This window comes from Rutidosis leptorrhynchoides, chromosome 10, assembly GCF_046630445.1.
Source record: "Rutidosis leptorrhynchoides isolate AG116_Rl617_1_P2 chromosome 10, CSIRO_AGI_Rlap_v1, whole genome shotgun sequence".
NCBI classification, from domain to species: domain Eukaryota; kingdom Viridiplantae; phylum Streptophyta; class Magnoliopsida; order Asterales; family Asteraceae; genus Rutidosis; species Rutidosis leptorrhynchoides.
In genome coordinates, this window is record NC_092342.1 from 272468422 (window position 1) to 272484683 (window position 16262).

General features: G+C 33.7%; 1 pseudogene; it reads right to left on the bottom strand.

Annotated features, from left to right (window-relative positions):
- Positions 1-2823: 2823 nt before the first annotated feature.
- On the bottom strand, positions 2824-5443 carry LOC139873270 (uncharacterized; annotated as a pseudogene).
- Between the last annotated feature and the right edge of the window lie 10819 nt (positions 5444-16262).

Genomic DNA, 16262 nt, shown 5'->3' on the forward strand with positions numbered 1-16262 from the left:
TATTCAGACCCATCTTCATGACAGTCACTCGTATCATCATCATCATCATCATCACAACACTTATGGACATGCCCTTCTTTTTCTTCCGAGACCTTAATAAAATAGCATCTCCCTTTATGTTTTAATTCCAATGTATCATCAACAACTTCTGGATCTCTTAATTTAACATACACCTTTCCAATGACTAGATTTTGATTCCCATTAAAAGAACAATTTTCGAAGTCGTAGACAACACCCCACCATTCGGCAATGGACATGAAGGTGGTTTCATTCCAACAGTGGGGTGGAACTCCGGTGATATGGAGCCAGACATATCTTCCTTCAGGCCATAGTGATTCGTCCCGTAAAGATACTTTACATATCCATCTTTTTAGAGGGTGTTTTTCCTGTTTAACAACCTCCAAGGCAGTAGCAGAATCTTTGAAGACGATCAACATGCTTAACCCACGTATAAATTTGATCTCGATATCATGAAACCCTTCATCCTTGCAAATCAATTCGAAATTTTTAAGGATGTCAGCATTAATTGCTTCGCAGACAATAGAATTTTGAAGTGCACCCACCATTCTCAGTCTTGGGACCTGGTTTTGTACAGAAGAGTACCCACCATTCTCAGTCTTCTTCTCCGACGGTTTAGGGTTTCTGGCAGTTGCCTTGAATACTTTGATTGGAGTACCATTAAACTTGACACCTTCAAGCACTGCCAACATTCTATCACAGTCATGCACATCTGCGAACCTCACGAAAGCAAATCGACCACCGTTTCTCAGTCTCTTTACCGTAATATACACATCTCGAACCGAACCATAAGGTGTGAATGCCTTCCATAGATCAACAACCTTCCAATCCTCTGGAAAATTGAAAAACATGAACGACGTAAGATGATTTTTGTTTGCCCACGTTTGCTGACGTCGATAGTACCCGTTGTAGTCTTCCTTTGCCCTTGCCGTGCCTGCCCTAGCCTCACTCTCTCTTGTTTACACTCTCTCTCATACTAGTACAAATAAAAGTATTTCTTTATTTTATTAATTTAGTAGGTACAAGGTTTACAAAGAAGTTAGGGATCAAATTTATACCATAAAACTAAATAATTAGAATCCTAGTCAAACTCAAAATTCGAACGACCATATATCCCTCCTTGCTCGGGCTGACATCTTGCCCCCCTATAGGTGATCCCTCCAGTATCAAAAGTTTTGTCCACAAAACTTAACTCGTTCTGACCTGGATCAAACTCATTTAAGCTGAATCAACAAACTTAACCTTTTTTGCTCTAGCTTTAAACCTTGTGAGTATCATTTCTACTTATTAATTCATGATACGATAAGTGTTATTTGGTTTGTCTTTTTTGTAGGCTATTGGTTGTGTCGCTTTTGACTCGCCCTTTTGGTTGTTGTTGCGGTTCTTTTGTTTTTCAGTTATGGTTAGACTCGGTCGTAGATAGCTTTAGTTCATTTGAAAGTTTGTTTTCTAGGTTCGAGCATTTCCGTTCATGATTGTTGACCTCTTTTATCTTTTGATGAAATCGCCTTAGTTATATAGTTTTAGTTATATTTTTTTTTTATTTTTTTATTTTTTTTTTATTTTTATTTTTTTTGTCAAAAACAAAAAAGAAAGAAAAAAGAAATTGGGAGACATGACATGACTTGTCTTATGTTTTCTTTATGCATTGATATCTAGAAGTGTTGCAACTCTGTGTGTATGACTATCACACTATGCTATTCTAACATAGTATGGTAGTCAATATTGTCCATTAGTCTATACATGTCACGAGCAAAGACATACTGTTTTATATTGTAAATGGAAATCAAGCGGTTTGTCGGGCTTGATTAGAAAGTTCAATCTTATTCGCCATCTAACAATAAACACAAACCCTATAGGTGCCACATGATAAGTTCATGCTTGTTTGGGTTTAGGCGTTCGCTTTATGATAGATAACTTTAATTGTTAGTTGTTGTGTTTGGATGTTAAATTTCGGATTGTTGTTTGTTTGTTTCGATCGGATTGTTTTGTTTGTTTAGGTTTAGACGTACTCTTCCATTTAGGCTCGGTTAGAGTTAGCATGGTATAGTTTTAATTGTTCACGCTTGTTTACTTTGTTCGAGCCTTTATGGTTAGTTTCATTATATCTGTTTGTGAATTCTTCATTTGAATTCTTCATTTGTTTGATAGAGGTATCCAATTTTAATAAGAATCGTTATCGTTTTTTTAGTAAAAAAAAAAAAAAAAAAAGATAGGTACACGCTAACTAATGTTGCCTTTCATAATATTTAGATGCAAAGGAATTTCAGGAACAACAATACAATCAATCCATCACAATAACCCAATATGAAATGTGTTTAACAAACAAGTTAAAAAATTACTAGAATAATTCAGTAATATTTAACACATTAGTTCTTCGTTATGTATGATATTAAGATTATCAGGGCAAAAACTTTTGAAGCTCAACCCATTTTAAAATGACACAAACCCACCCAAAAAATCATCTTTTTAATTAACATTAACAATTAACAATTAACAATATATATAATATAATAGTCAACACCAACTAATAGTTTTTTGATGACATCATCCTACCGTCATCAATTTCGTCATTTAGTTACCTTTTTTTACAAAACTTTGTTTTGTTGGCCTAACGGAGTGGGCCATCCGGCCACTTTCTATTCTAGTTCTAGTTCTAGTTATGTCTATAAACAACAAATGATGTGAATAGCATACTCACTTAAATCGGTATAATAAGAAGTTCGAGCCACAGCACGATTGATCAAACTGGGATAAAAGTCAAATACTCTATTTACTTTATCTTTCCATATAATAAGAAATGAGAATGGGCGAAAAACACCACCACAATATGCAGTGGCGGACCCAGTTTACAAATCCACTAGACGGGCGCCCCACCCTACCCCTTCTTTGGTCGGCCCCTGACTATATGTTATCCATGGATTCAAAACTCATTACTAATTACTGTGACATACATATACTGTATATTCCAAATTATAATTAACTGAACCACGAAGATGAAGAAGAAGCACACTTATTCACTTCAGGTAACCATTGATTGAAAAACATCTGGCAGTCGATATCCGCAGGACCTAAGGCTTCAAGAGGGGTCACTGTTATCTGTAATTAATTAATCAATCAAACACAGTTAGAAATTAAAACGGATGCTTTAACAAAAAATCAATTTTAACAAAAAATAATGGCACGTACATATCCGCCTTTAAGGTAGCCGTAATCCGTTTCACCATATTCTACGTGGCCTCCCGTGACCTGAAAGCAAGTATATCTCCGTAATTATAATCCTTTCTTTTTTAATCAGAGAGTTAAATTAATGATTATATACTTAATATTAATTTGAAAAATTAATCTCCAAGTAAAGACCACAAACCTCTCTTGTTAATAAAAGTTGTTCTGAAACATGCTTCTTCCAACCCATTTTAACGATACTATTTCCTAGCTTAGTCAGCTTATAGCCCTAATATAAAAAAAAAAAAAAAATAATAACATAAGAAAAAAATACAAATACTCACAATTTTTAAATGTATATGTGTAAACTTACTTTATGATGACGAATATCTGTGGGCAAATTAATATTGAGCAAACATTTACGAGGATACGTTTTCTTTTAATTCTGAATCAGAATGGCACTTATTATCGGCAAGCAAGCCTCAGCAGCGTGTATGAAGTCGTTACTGCTCACACCCCTGACCCTGTCAATAGCCCAATTGAAGAACAAAAGATCAACTTCGGTTTTATAATTCACCACCACAAATTACATTATGTTTATGTATGGAATAATTTTACATACCAATCATATGATATCGAGATAGACGGTATACCATGTAAACAAGCCTCTCGAGCACCGGCAACTGTCCCTGAATAAATACTGCATTTCAACATAGCTCGAATTAAAAAAAAAATATAACTTGTAACAGAAAATAATTAATCGCATTAAGCCACAAACATACTTTAATCCCATGTGCAAACAGAGTTGCTATTTATGTTTGTTTGCGAGATAAAAAAACGCAATTGGCAACACTTAAATGGCACAAATGAACGAGATACGACAACTTAATCATGTAACGAAGTATATAGGTACTTACGTGTTATAACCACAGTTGCTGCCCACATTTATGCCACTTAATACCTGTTCACATTAACCAAAATAAGTCAGAAACATTGTATAAAACAAAATTATGTTCAGATTTACATGTACAGCACATTGCCCTAAGACGAGGTATATCAAGACAATGGCATCTCGTAAACATTATCTCATGCATGGATAAAAAAATGAGGAATTTTGCGAGTTACTAATGAATCAAAGTAAATATGCCCATCTACCACACAAAGCAGAAACATATAAACTATGAAATACATCATTTGTAACAACTAATAAAAAAAGAAAAATGGTAATTTAGATGTACCAGATCAGGCACACAAGGAAATAGTGCTTTGGAGATACCCAATGAAGTACAGTCAGCAGGTGTTCCTGCAACAAAACAGAAAATGTAATTAAGCAACTATAGTTTACTCAATATATTATTATATTGATAATATAATAATAATATATATAGAGGACAAAGGGACACAAGTAACTAACCAGAAATAGCAAAGGCTGTTGCTCCATTGATTTCGGTTCGGTTTGCAGCGAGAGCGTGTTGCCAAGTGATTGAATGACTGGCACTTGACCTTTCCCTGGAATTTCAGACACCAACAAATGATATACATACTAACATACAATATAATTATTATATACGAAGGGCTTGTTTAGCACACAAATCTTTGATATTAACGCATGTAACCAATAAGTTCCATTAAAATTGAGGCAAAAACAAAAAAAAACAGCCTTTTGAGCTCATTACACTCTTTCAGTCTGAATTTATTTTTCTAAATAAATTCATTATCTCATGCTTGATTAAGAAAACAATAGAATTATTAAGAAATCAAACAATAGAGTCAAGAGCATACAGTGTTAACCGCTTGATCATGTGAAGGATCAGCATTTATTATTATTAATATACAGAGTATTTAGTTATTAATATTATATTTTTATATGTGCTCGGTAACACTTTTTGATTAATGTACAACTAATTACCGATTTTACCCTTTAATTATACTTATAAATAATAATAAAATAAGTTCATATTAAATAAATAAAATACGGAGTAATAAAGAAGGATACGTACGATTCAGGGGCACAGACCCAAACACGGTAACGACAGGTTGAAACAAGAACATGAACAAGTGCCTGTAGACCTGCTGCTTGTATTCCGTCGTCGTTTGTCACCATGATCGTTGGCAGCTCACCATTATTAGTTTCTTCCATTTATTATTAAGTAAAAAATTCACCAAATATTAATAATTTGTAATGTAATTGGTTGGTGGCTTAACGGAGTTGATGTCTCCTCAGTCGTCGAAGGAGGAGTTGGGAAAAAGGGATTTTAGGTTTAGATGGTGTTGCGTATTGTGAAATTCTTCCGAATGATGCTGCTGCTGCTGTTACTTATAATCATCTGCCAGATTAAGTTGGGTCTGGCCCAAGTTTGTTTAAGTTGGGTCTGGCCCAAGGCCTTCGACTAGTTTCGCCCCGGGTCAAAGTTTCACCCCGGGTGCGGGTATTGGTGCTTCGACTAGTTGTGTGGAAACCATGTCCGTGTATAGAAAATATTACTGTATTATTTCTTACTTATTTAATTAATTACTCAAAATAATTTCTATAACATAAATTTTATATTAATTTCTATAAAATAAATAATAACATAATTCCGTAAACCAAAAATCTTTGGTTAACAAAAATTATAAATATTCTTATATATTATAAAATAGAATTTTAATAGACCAATTAATAAAAAAAAAAATAATTAGTATAGACCATTGGTTTGAATTACATTATATTTTCCATGTCAACAAGAATATAAAGTAAGTTTTTGATGGAAAACCGTGTCTACTTTTGGAGTTTTATAACGCATCGAAACAATTAAAATCAACATATATGTTAAAGTATATAATACCATTATATAAAACATTCAGTTAAACATTCACACGATTAATGGTTTCCGTCAAGATCTAGTTACACCACTAATAATTATTAATTAATTAACTAAATCACAAGTAGAGTTTAGATGTAATTAAAAAAGATCAGTAGCTTAACAAAGTCCAATATTACTAGCATGATCATCATGTTTGCTGTCATGGGCTTCGTGAACGGGTCAGCCACATTATCATTTGTATGAACCTTAAAAATAATAATATCATTCTTCTCAATGACTTCATAAATGTATTCAACATTTGAAGAATGTGTTAAATGCCTTTCTGTATATGTGATTCTTTCAGAAGTATAATAACAGACCAACTATCACAGTACATTTTCATAGAAAATTTAATGTTGTGAACTACTTCGGGTTCAACAACAAACTTTCTAATCTAGATAGCTTCCTGAGCAGCTTCTCAGGCACCAATATATTCTGCTTTTGTTGTATATTGTTCAACTGTGCTCTTCTTAGAGCTTTTTCAATCAACGGTCTTGCCCATCATGACAAAGAAACAACGTGACTGGATCGAGAATCATCTTGATTAGTTTGGAAACTAGCATCAGTATAAAACTTAATACTCAACTCTTCTTCCAAAGCATCGTAAACCAAAAATAAATCTTTAGTACTTTGCAAATACTTAAGAATGTTCTTAACAACAATCCAAGGTTCTTCACTTGGATTTTATTAAGAACGACTCGTCAAACTCGAAGATAATGAGACATCATTTTAGTACATAACATGACATACATAATGGATCCTATAGCCAAAGCATATGGGATACATTGCATTCGTCTTACTCCATTAAGTGTGGTAGGACTTTGAGAGTTACTCAAGGTTATGCCCTTTTGCACTGAGAATGCTCCATATTTGGAGTTATGCATGCTAAATCTCTGCAGGATAATGAACGTACTTTGATTCAAACCAATAAGACATTCAAATCTATTTCTATAGATCATGATTCCAAGTATATAAGTAGCTTCTCCAAGATCCTTTATGAAAAAACATTTTTCAAGCCAAGACTTGACAACTTGCAAGTTGAAATGTTATTTCCAATAAACAGTATGTCATCAACATACAAGATCAAGAAGACTACTTTGCTCCCACCATATTTAATGTAAACACAGAGCTCATCTTGGTTTTTGATAAAAAACCAAACTCTTTGATTTTTTCATCAAACCTAAGATTCCAGCTGCATTATGCTTGCTTTAATCTATAAACGGATTTAAAAGCTTGCAAACTTTACCAGGATGCTTAGGATTCACAAACCCTTTCGACTGAACCATATATATGTCCTCGCTTAGGTTGCCATTTAGGAAAGCGGTTGTGACATCCATTTACCATATTTCATAATCAGGAAAAGCAGCTATATATGGCAATAAGTATTCTAATTTATTTAATGCTCACGACTGGTGAAAAAGTTTCATCATAACCTTTTGCCACAAAACGAACCTTAAAAGTGTTTACATTACCGTCCATATCAATCTTCCTCTGAAGACCCATTACCCCCTCCCCCCCACTGCCTCACAATTGGGTGGAAGATCCATCAAGTCACATACTTGATCATCTTTCATGGACTGCATATTTGCATTCATAGTATCTCGCTATTTTTCATATTCGTGATTTTATATGGCCTCACAGTAGCTAGAGGGTTCATCATAATCCTCTAGGTGAGGTTCATCCGAATTTATCAGATAATTAAACCTTTTATGCCGATGAAGAGTTCTACTAGATTTATGAAGTGCAGGTGCAACACGTTCTGGCTCACAAAAAAGTGCTCAGATTCAACGTGTGGATTACTAGTGCTTACAGAAGGTATGTTACTTTATAATGCTTGAATTTCTTCAAGATCTACTTTAGTCCCACTAAATTCTTGTAAGAGAATATCTCTTTAAAAGAACTCAACAAACCGAGTAGAAAACACATTGTTTTCAACTTGGTAATAAAAGTACTAATCCATTGTTTTTTTTGGGTATCCCAAAAAGTGGCATTTGATACTAATGGGTTCTAATTTATTTTAAGTGTCATGTTTCACATACGCTTCACAACCACATACATTCAAATAAGACAACTTGGGAATCCTTCCATTCCATATTTCATATGATGTCTTTTCCACCTTCTTGACTGGAAGCATATCAAGCATGCCTGCAGCAGACTATGCATAACCCCAAAAAGATGGTGGTAGAGTAGTCTGACTCATCATAGATCGAACCATGTCAAGTAAAGTTAGATTCATCCATTCAGATGCACCATTGAGTTGTGATGTGTAAGTTGGAGTGAATTGTGAGACATTCACATGATTCTTCAGTAGTATAAAAACTCTTGACTCATATACTCACCTCCTCCATCAGAGTGAAGTGATTTAGTAGTCTTTCCAAGCTGATTCTTTACTTCATTTCGTAAAACTTTGAACCTTTCAAAGACTTCATGTTTATGTTTCAACAAGTAAACATAATAATATCTAATATAACCATCAGGTATTGTAACGAAGTACGATGTACCATTTCTAGACATTGTTCTAAGAGGGCAACATACATGAGTATGTATTAGTCATAATTTTTTTTTATTTTTTGCACCTAAATCGAAGAAAGAAACTTTTGTCATCTTTCCATATAAACATGACCTGCATACATTAAATGACTCACAGCCAGTTGATTCCAAAAGTCCATTAGAATGAATTTTTGAATTACATTGTTTGTTTATGTCACCAAGACAACGATGTCATAGATGGTCTTATTCAACTCTTGCTTGAATCGTTTGACAGTACATGTATACATAGAATTCTCATTTGAAATCACATCATGCATATCAGTTTCAAAAATACCCAATATCAAGTGAAATCCACCTGATATTCTGCATTTTTGGTGGTGGTTTGGATGGTGATGGTGGTTAATTTTCGATGACATCGGTTGTTCTGTCACTTGATTGCCAATTTTAACTTCCATTTTGAAATTGTCATTTCTACATTTCACTAAAAAAAAAAACGCATATTCACCATTGTCCTTTCGTCATTTTTGATGTTGTTGCCATGTGCTCCTACTCTTTCTAAGATTAGATACTGCTCAACTATTCTGCTTGGTCATTTACTAATGTTGTCGTATCACTTCACTCACGGTTAGCTTTTGGTTGATTGAGCCCAACAATGCCACCTTAATTGATCAATTCCTAGTTTGCTCTCGGCTGATGGAAGCTCACTACTTGGTTGACTTTGTATTACGGTTGTGGTTTTAGTGTCGAGGATTTTTTTTATTTTTATTTTTGGTATTGGTTGATTTCCTAGTTTAGATTTAGTTTATGGTTTGCGGTAGTTGCAGTCAACTATTTTCTACAATTTTTGTTTAATTTGGTTTTGTCTTTTGTGTTTGGTTGGCCATTTGACAGTTGGGTAGTTTGGAGGTTTCTATTGGCTTGGTTCATCTGTCACACTTGGATAACCTCTTTAGCTTTGTTCCCTTCGACATTTTTCAAGTCTTATTTTGTTTGGCGAAAAATACATATCATATCATATATAAAATAAATAGATCCGGAGATCTAGCAGTGTTACAAATGGTAAGGAATTTCCAACAAAATTTGAAAATTACGCAGCGCGTTCAACAAGAACCGCAATTGAGTGAAAGGACACCGAATACAACAACAAAGTGTGACCTATACAATTGAGAACATACAAGATCGGATACAAACATCAATCTGATACAACCAATAAAACTTGAAATGTAACTAACTGCCAGAAAACCAAAAGTCATACAAAGCTTCTAAACCAAAGTTGTAGCCGGCAACGCCAACCATTACTCAATAATCTAAAACCCGTAATGTTTTCCTTTTCTTATTGGATGATTTGGACGGCATTTACTGTTGAAACCGCACACCACATCCGACCCGACCCAAACCCGCCCGACTACCCGTCTATTTCTATTTACTGTGTGCCATCTCTTAGAACTTTCATTCCACCAAATCTACATAACAAACGCCTAAACCACCACCGACAGCTTCATCGATCACCACCACCGCCAGCTTCATCGCTAACCACCATCGCTAACCACGACCTCCATCTTCATCGATTCATCCTAATTTCCAGCGATTGTTGACGAGCAAGGGTTTCCCCCTCATGATTTCTCTTCATGATTGGTCATCTACGGTTATAATCGTTTTCACCCTTTTTTCCTTTTATAGTTAGGGTTTCTTCGATTGAAATTTTGAATTCTAATTTTTTGAATTTATGACAGGGGAGTTGTATTTAAGACTGACGCTGATACAATCAAGTTACCACAACCCGTGCTTCATTCTAATTTCACGATGATGATTCTACAGCTTTACTTTGTTGTGAGGTAGTTATCATTGGCTGTTGAATTTGTAAGTGTCTTGCTCGATTTTGTCTTCCTAAATTTTACATTAGTCTTTGTTTGTCCATTTTATGTATTTCATTTCATGCTATTTCGTTAGATCCCTTTACATAAGTTTTAACTAAGGTCTTTTGAATCTAGGACAAAATTGATTTGAAAATTAAATTATGTTAAGCGACTAGCTGGTCACCAGATCATGATATGTTTATATAGCTAAATTAACTCATTTATCATTGTTTACTAGCATTTTTCTAAATGAAAGCTGACCAAATAATGATACGCACATCCGCAAGACTATGCAGATTATGCATCCAAAGCCCCAAACCGCGCGTAAATTACCATGTCAGAGATATGGCACGGGTATAGCCGCACTATATGCGCCTATACCATCTGATGCGAGTTTCGTATACTTGCATAAGGGTCCAGTACATTCTAGAAGAATGTACGGTATAATCAATTCGGATTCCTCTCCTTAAATAACGAAAGTTAGTTGGGATAAGATTGCATTTAATTAGGGAAGAGATTCTACCAAAACCCTAATTCATGAGCCTATAAATACATAGCTCATAAAACCTAAAAACATATATACATTCATTCATTTACTCATACGTAAATCACAGCATACAAATCTTCATCGTACGAACAAAGCTTCATACGATCTTAAAGACTTTCAGGTATGTCTCAAACTATAAAACCTTCATGTCTTTGGGCCACTCAACCTCGTATGCTAGGTTTTTGGTGGACTCTCAAAATCGGCCACCCTGTCGGAATCGAAACGATACCGATGTGGGTTATCCACGACTAAGTGTCAGAGGTCCGAATGTTGTTAGTCCTTAAACCTTACTATGCACTCAAGCGTAAGTTCACCTTGACCCCGTGAAAATATGCTTGATCATTTGGCGCCATCTGTGGGACCGGTTACATGAACAAAAAGGAAATTCACATTGAATATATAATTCGTTTTTGCGTTTTCCATAAAATGTTTTTTGTTCACACTAATCGGTCAATTTCAGGTTATTCACCTAATTCAGATCAATGGCGGGCAACAAAGGTTCGAAGCCGACTTTTCATACATTTGCAGGTCAACGAACACCTGCACAAACATCAAAATAGGCATCTGTGGTAGAAGGGAAAAAGGTGTCAAAACTCCCTTCGACATAAGCTATCCTAACAAGGCCGACAAGCGCCGAGACGGAAAAAACGCTTCCTCCAACCACGGCAGGGACAGAAAGTGAGTGGCTGCAGAGTGGTGGGGAAGATACACCTCCAGGAGTAGAAACTAGCTATGTACGTTTTAAAGAAGCGGAAACAGGGCGTATGAAGTCTCCAAAAAATATAAGTTTCGGATCTCCAGGCAGCACTAACTATGCATGCTCTAAAGAAGCAGACGACGGGTATGAATCTCCACCAAGTAGTGTCAAGCTAATAGCAAGAACTACGTATGTGGGAACAATCCCAATTATCACAACGGTGGAACCAGAAACTCAAACTTTGAGGGTTACCCCGGCAAGCGCGCAGGAAGAAATTAGAAGATTGGGTTTGAGAAACCTAGATGGTTCGTATATTACAGTAGTGCCACTACAAGCAAAGATGACCTATGCACCACCCCAACTAAATGTAGGTGGGTTAACGCAAACTCAACATCAGGATGATCAGGGGAGTGCGCCTTATAACCCGCTGGAGCAGAGAAGCTCGAATAATTTTATTTCACAATTGCAGCAAGTTGCACCTCCACACCTAGCGCAAGCACTCAATGAGCCAGCGCGATTCCAGGAGTTTATGCAAAACTAGTTTGTAGTAATGCAAGGGCATAAAGCAAGGCAATCTCTAGAGGTGGCTCCCACTACAAAAAAATTTGCCTCACATATAGCGAATCACCCATTTCCTCAAGCACCTGTAATACAGCTAACATTAGGAAGTTACGACGGGTTGTCTGACCCTGATGACTTCCTACAAAGGTTTGAGGGAACGACAAGAACCCACAATTGGGGAGACACGGTAGCATGTCATATGCTACCAATTGTGCTGCAAGGAGTGGCGCGGGAGTGGTTCTACAATTTAACTCCCAGAAGCATAACAGGTTATGCAGATTTAAGATCTCGGTTTCTACTTAATTTTCATAGTCTACGTGCACGAAGAAGAATGCACGTGGAATGCCACGACATAAAGCACAAAACCCAAAGAATCCTTGGGTGAGATTATCGATATGTATACAAAGGAAGTGGCTAAAATACCAGATCTACTAGAAAGCCAAAAGGTGTCAGGATTTATACACTGCCTTGATACAGAAAAGCACTTGTCTTTGTGGCAGAGGTTGCGAAGGAAGGTTCCACAAACATTTGCGGATGCAATAAAGGAAGCACATGATTACATGCAGGCGCAAGAAGATATAACGTAAAATTGCGGAAAAAGCTACCTGGGCAGGAATAATGATGATGATCACCATCGCGATCAGGGCAAGAGCTCTGGATCCACGAAGAGGTATAATAATAATAGCCCTCTCAAAGGCGGAAGTTACAATAATAATAATAAGTATCGTCGGTACAACAACAGTAGAGGAAGTGGCAATTACGGAAGTAAGAGCGTCCACGACGATAATTATGCAATCATAAAAGACCTCAGCAAAATACCAAAGGAAATATTGGAAACTGAGTCAGTGTGTAAAACATTCGAAGCTCCCGCGCCACTACCCGATTATGCAAAAAAGGACAAAACCAAATTTTGTGACTTTCATGACGATTTTGGTCACGAAACTAATAAGTTCAGGCAGTTAATCGAGAAGGTGGTTGCAGAACTGGAAAGGGGAAAGTTGCAGCATTTAAAGAAATCGGCTAAAGCAGAGGGTAATAAGTCAAGACAGGAGAAAGAATACCCGTGGCAAAAGAAAAGCGAATCAAAAGCAGGAGAAGCAGAAAAAACCATAAATATGGTAATAGGTGAGAGCGTAATGACAGAAATGAGAGAAGTCAAAGATTGGAAAAAAGTAAAAATCTCATTTGAAGCAAGTGAAAGGCAATGGTTCAACAAACCTGTGATAGTTAAAGGATACATCAAAAGTTGTAATCAGGAACTTAAGGGGTTGTGTGTAGACACTGGCTGCAACATAGATATCATGTATGAACACTGCTATATGTCGCTACCTAGATCAGTCAAGTCGCAGCTAAAAAAGAAAGCAGTTAATTTTTTTGATTTTACTGGTGGACTGGTCCCGTCATTAGGGACGGTTAGAGTTGGGTTAGAATTACGAGACGACAACAATGGTAAAAAGAGAAGGGATGTTGAGATCGAATTTGCTATAGTCAAGTCGAAAGCTGAGCATAACGCGCTATTAAGCAGGAACACCTTGCAAAAGCTAGGTGCCATACCAACAACAATACATGGCCTATTAAGATTCCCAACAAAGTGGGGAGTCGCAACCATAAAATCGGAAGTGGATAGGAAAGAAAGAGCTATAGAAAAAGGCATAATGTGACGACCCGAAAATTTTCGACCAAATTTAAACTTAATCTTTATATAAGTTCGACAAGATAAGCAAAGTCTGTAATTTTGAGTCTCAAAAACTTTGGAATTTTATTTATGTAATCAATTACCCATTGACTATTTTTGACGATTCACGAACCTTTAAATCGTAAATAGAAATGTTTATATATAAATAACTATACATGTAAATAATTATAATATAAATTAAAATAGATTAATAAACTATTATGTGATTAAATATTATGAAAGAAAACTTAAAACACAATTTAATATGTAGTAGTTGAAATATATATATATATATATATATATATATATATATATATATATATATATATATATTTGGTATACATAATTAGTGATTTTATAAATAACATGTATAAATATAAAACATTCAATATGTGTATTTATTTAATATATATCATATAAGTATTTAGTAAACATAATTAATAATACGTAATATCTATATATGCTTACAAATTAAAATGTAGTTGTAGTATTATTAAAATAAATATTAATGTTAATATTAATATCAGTACTATTATAATTAGTAATAAAAATTCCGATTTTAGTTATTATTAAGATTATCATTTTCATTATTTTTATAATTACCATTATCATTAAAATCATTATTAATATTATAAACACTATTATAAATATAATGCAAATTATTATTATCATCATTAATGATATCATATTTAAGAGTATTATTAATAATTATTTTTATTATCAGCGTGGTTAGGATTATTATTAACTATTATTATTATAAATTATTAATATTATTAATATTAATGCTATTATTATTAGAAAATAATATATTTTATAATTATTAACATTAATAATATGATTATTGTCATTTTTATTATTATTAGTATCAGTAATAACTATTATTATTATTAATATAACTTTAATAGTACTATTATATTTATTAATTATTAAAATGTATTAAATAAACTATAAATCAAGAAAATTGTACGAATTCAGTTTCAAGTTGTAATCAAACTGTACGTAAATCTTGTTTCTGTCTCTAATATTACTCCCAATCCAATTCAATCACATATATAACAAGAATCAGTCACGATCAAGCTTTACTTTTCTTATATTCGTGTTATTTTTTCTTCTACTCATACGAATATGTCTCAATTTTGTTACATGTCTCAATCCAGCTCAATACGAACAAATTAGAGTCAATTATAAGTATTAAACTTCAATCCTTTACTCAGACATATTCCATTTTCACTACAACTCAAGAATTAAATAGAAAATGCCATAAAACCCGATGAACATCTCTGTTCTTGACCACAAATGGTACTAGTTCGATTTCGAGTATTTTTTTCAAAAACTAAAAATGTAGAAACATTTATATTCATCTCGTGAATCTTTTTGCAAAATTATAGTTTCCAATTCCTCTTAACGAATTATAATTTTGAAGTCAAAGTTTTAGATTTAAAAAGTCAAACATTATTCTTTGATCGAATTAGAGTTCTCTGATGTGATTCCAGTCCAGTTAATGATTTTAAAAGTTTCCATAAGTGATTTATAGTCTTTTTCGTGTGGAGATCAAAACCTAAAACGATCTAAATTTTCAAAATTGATTTTGTGTTCTTCATTTTTTTTTTCGAACAGCAGCATTTTTTTTTTGTTCTTTTATTTTTTTTTTCTGTGGATCTAATTAATCAGAGGTAATTGTTGCTGTGATTGGTTAGTAAATTCAAAAAAATCAAATTTTTTGATTATGATTAAGATTAAACAGAAGTTAGGTCGACTTGTAGTAGCTAGGAGGAAGGAGATAACATATGAGTATAGTGTAATTAAATTTAATACGGGGTAATATCAGTAAAACAAATTTGGAGCAATGGTTTAAGTGTGATGTTGAGGAACGTAAGGTTGCGGGTTCGAGCCCCGTCATGGGCATATTCTTTTTTTTAGAGGAGATTTTCAAGGGTATACTCATTTATTTCATTATTATTATTATTATTATTATTATTATTATTATTATTATTATTATTATTATTATTATTATTATTATTATTATTATTATTATTATTATTATTGTTGTTGTTGTTGTTGTTAATGTTGTTAATATTAATTATTATTATTATTATTGTTTTTTTGATATGATAAGTATTATTATTATTAACATTATTATTATGATTCTGATCAATATTATTATTAGTATTATTATGATTATTAACATAAATATAATTCTTAGCAATATCATTATTATTATTAATATTATCATTATCACTATTATCATCAGTAGTAAAATTATTAAAGTTATTATTATTATCAGTATTAGTATTATTATTATTACCCTTATCACTAAAGTAACTTTATTTCCAAACCTGTTGTTTTTGTTAAAAACTAATATTATCATTAAAAGTAACATCTTTACTATCATTATTATTATTATTAGTAG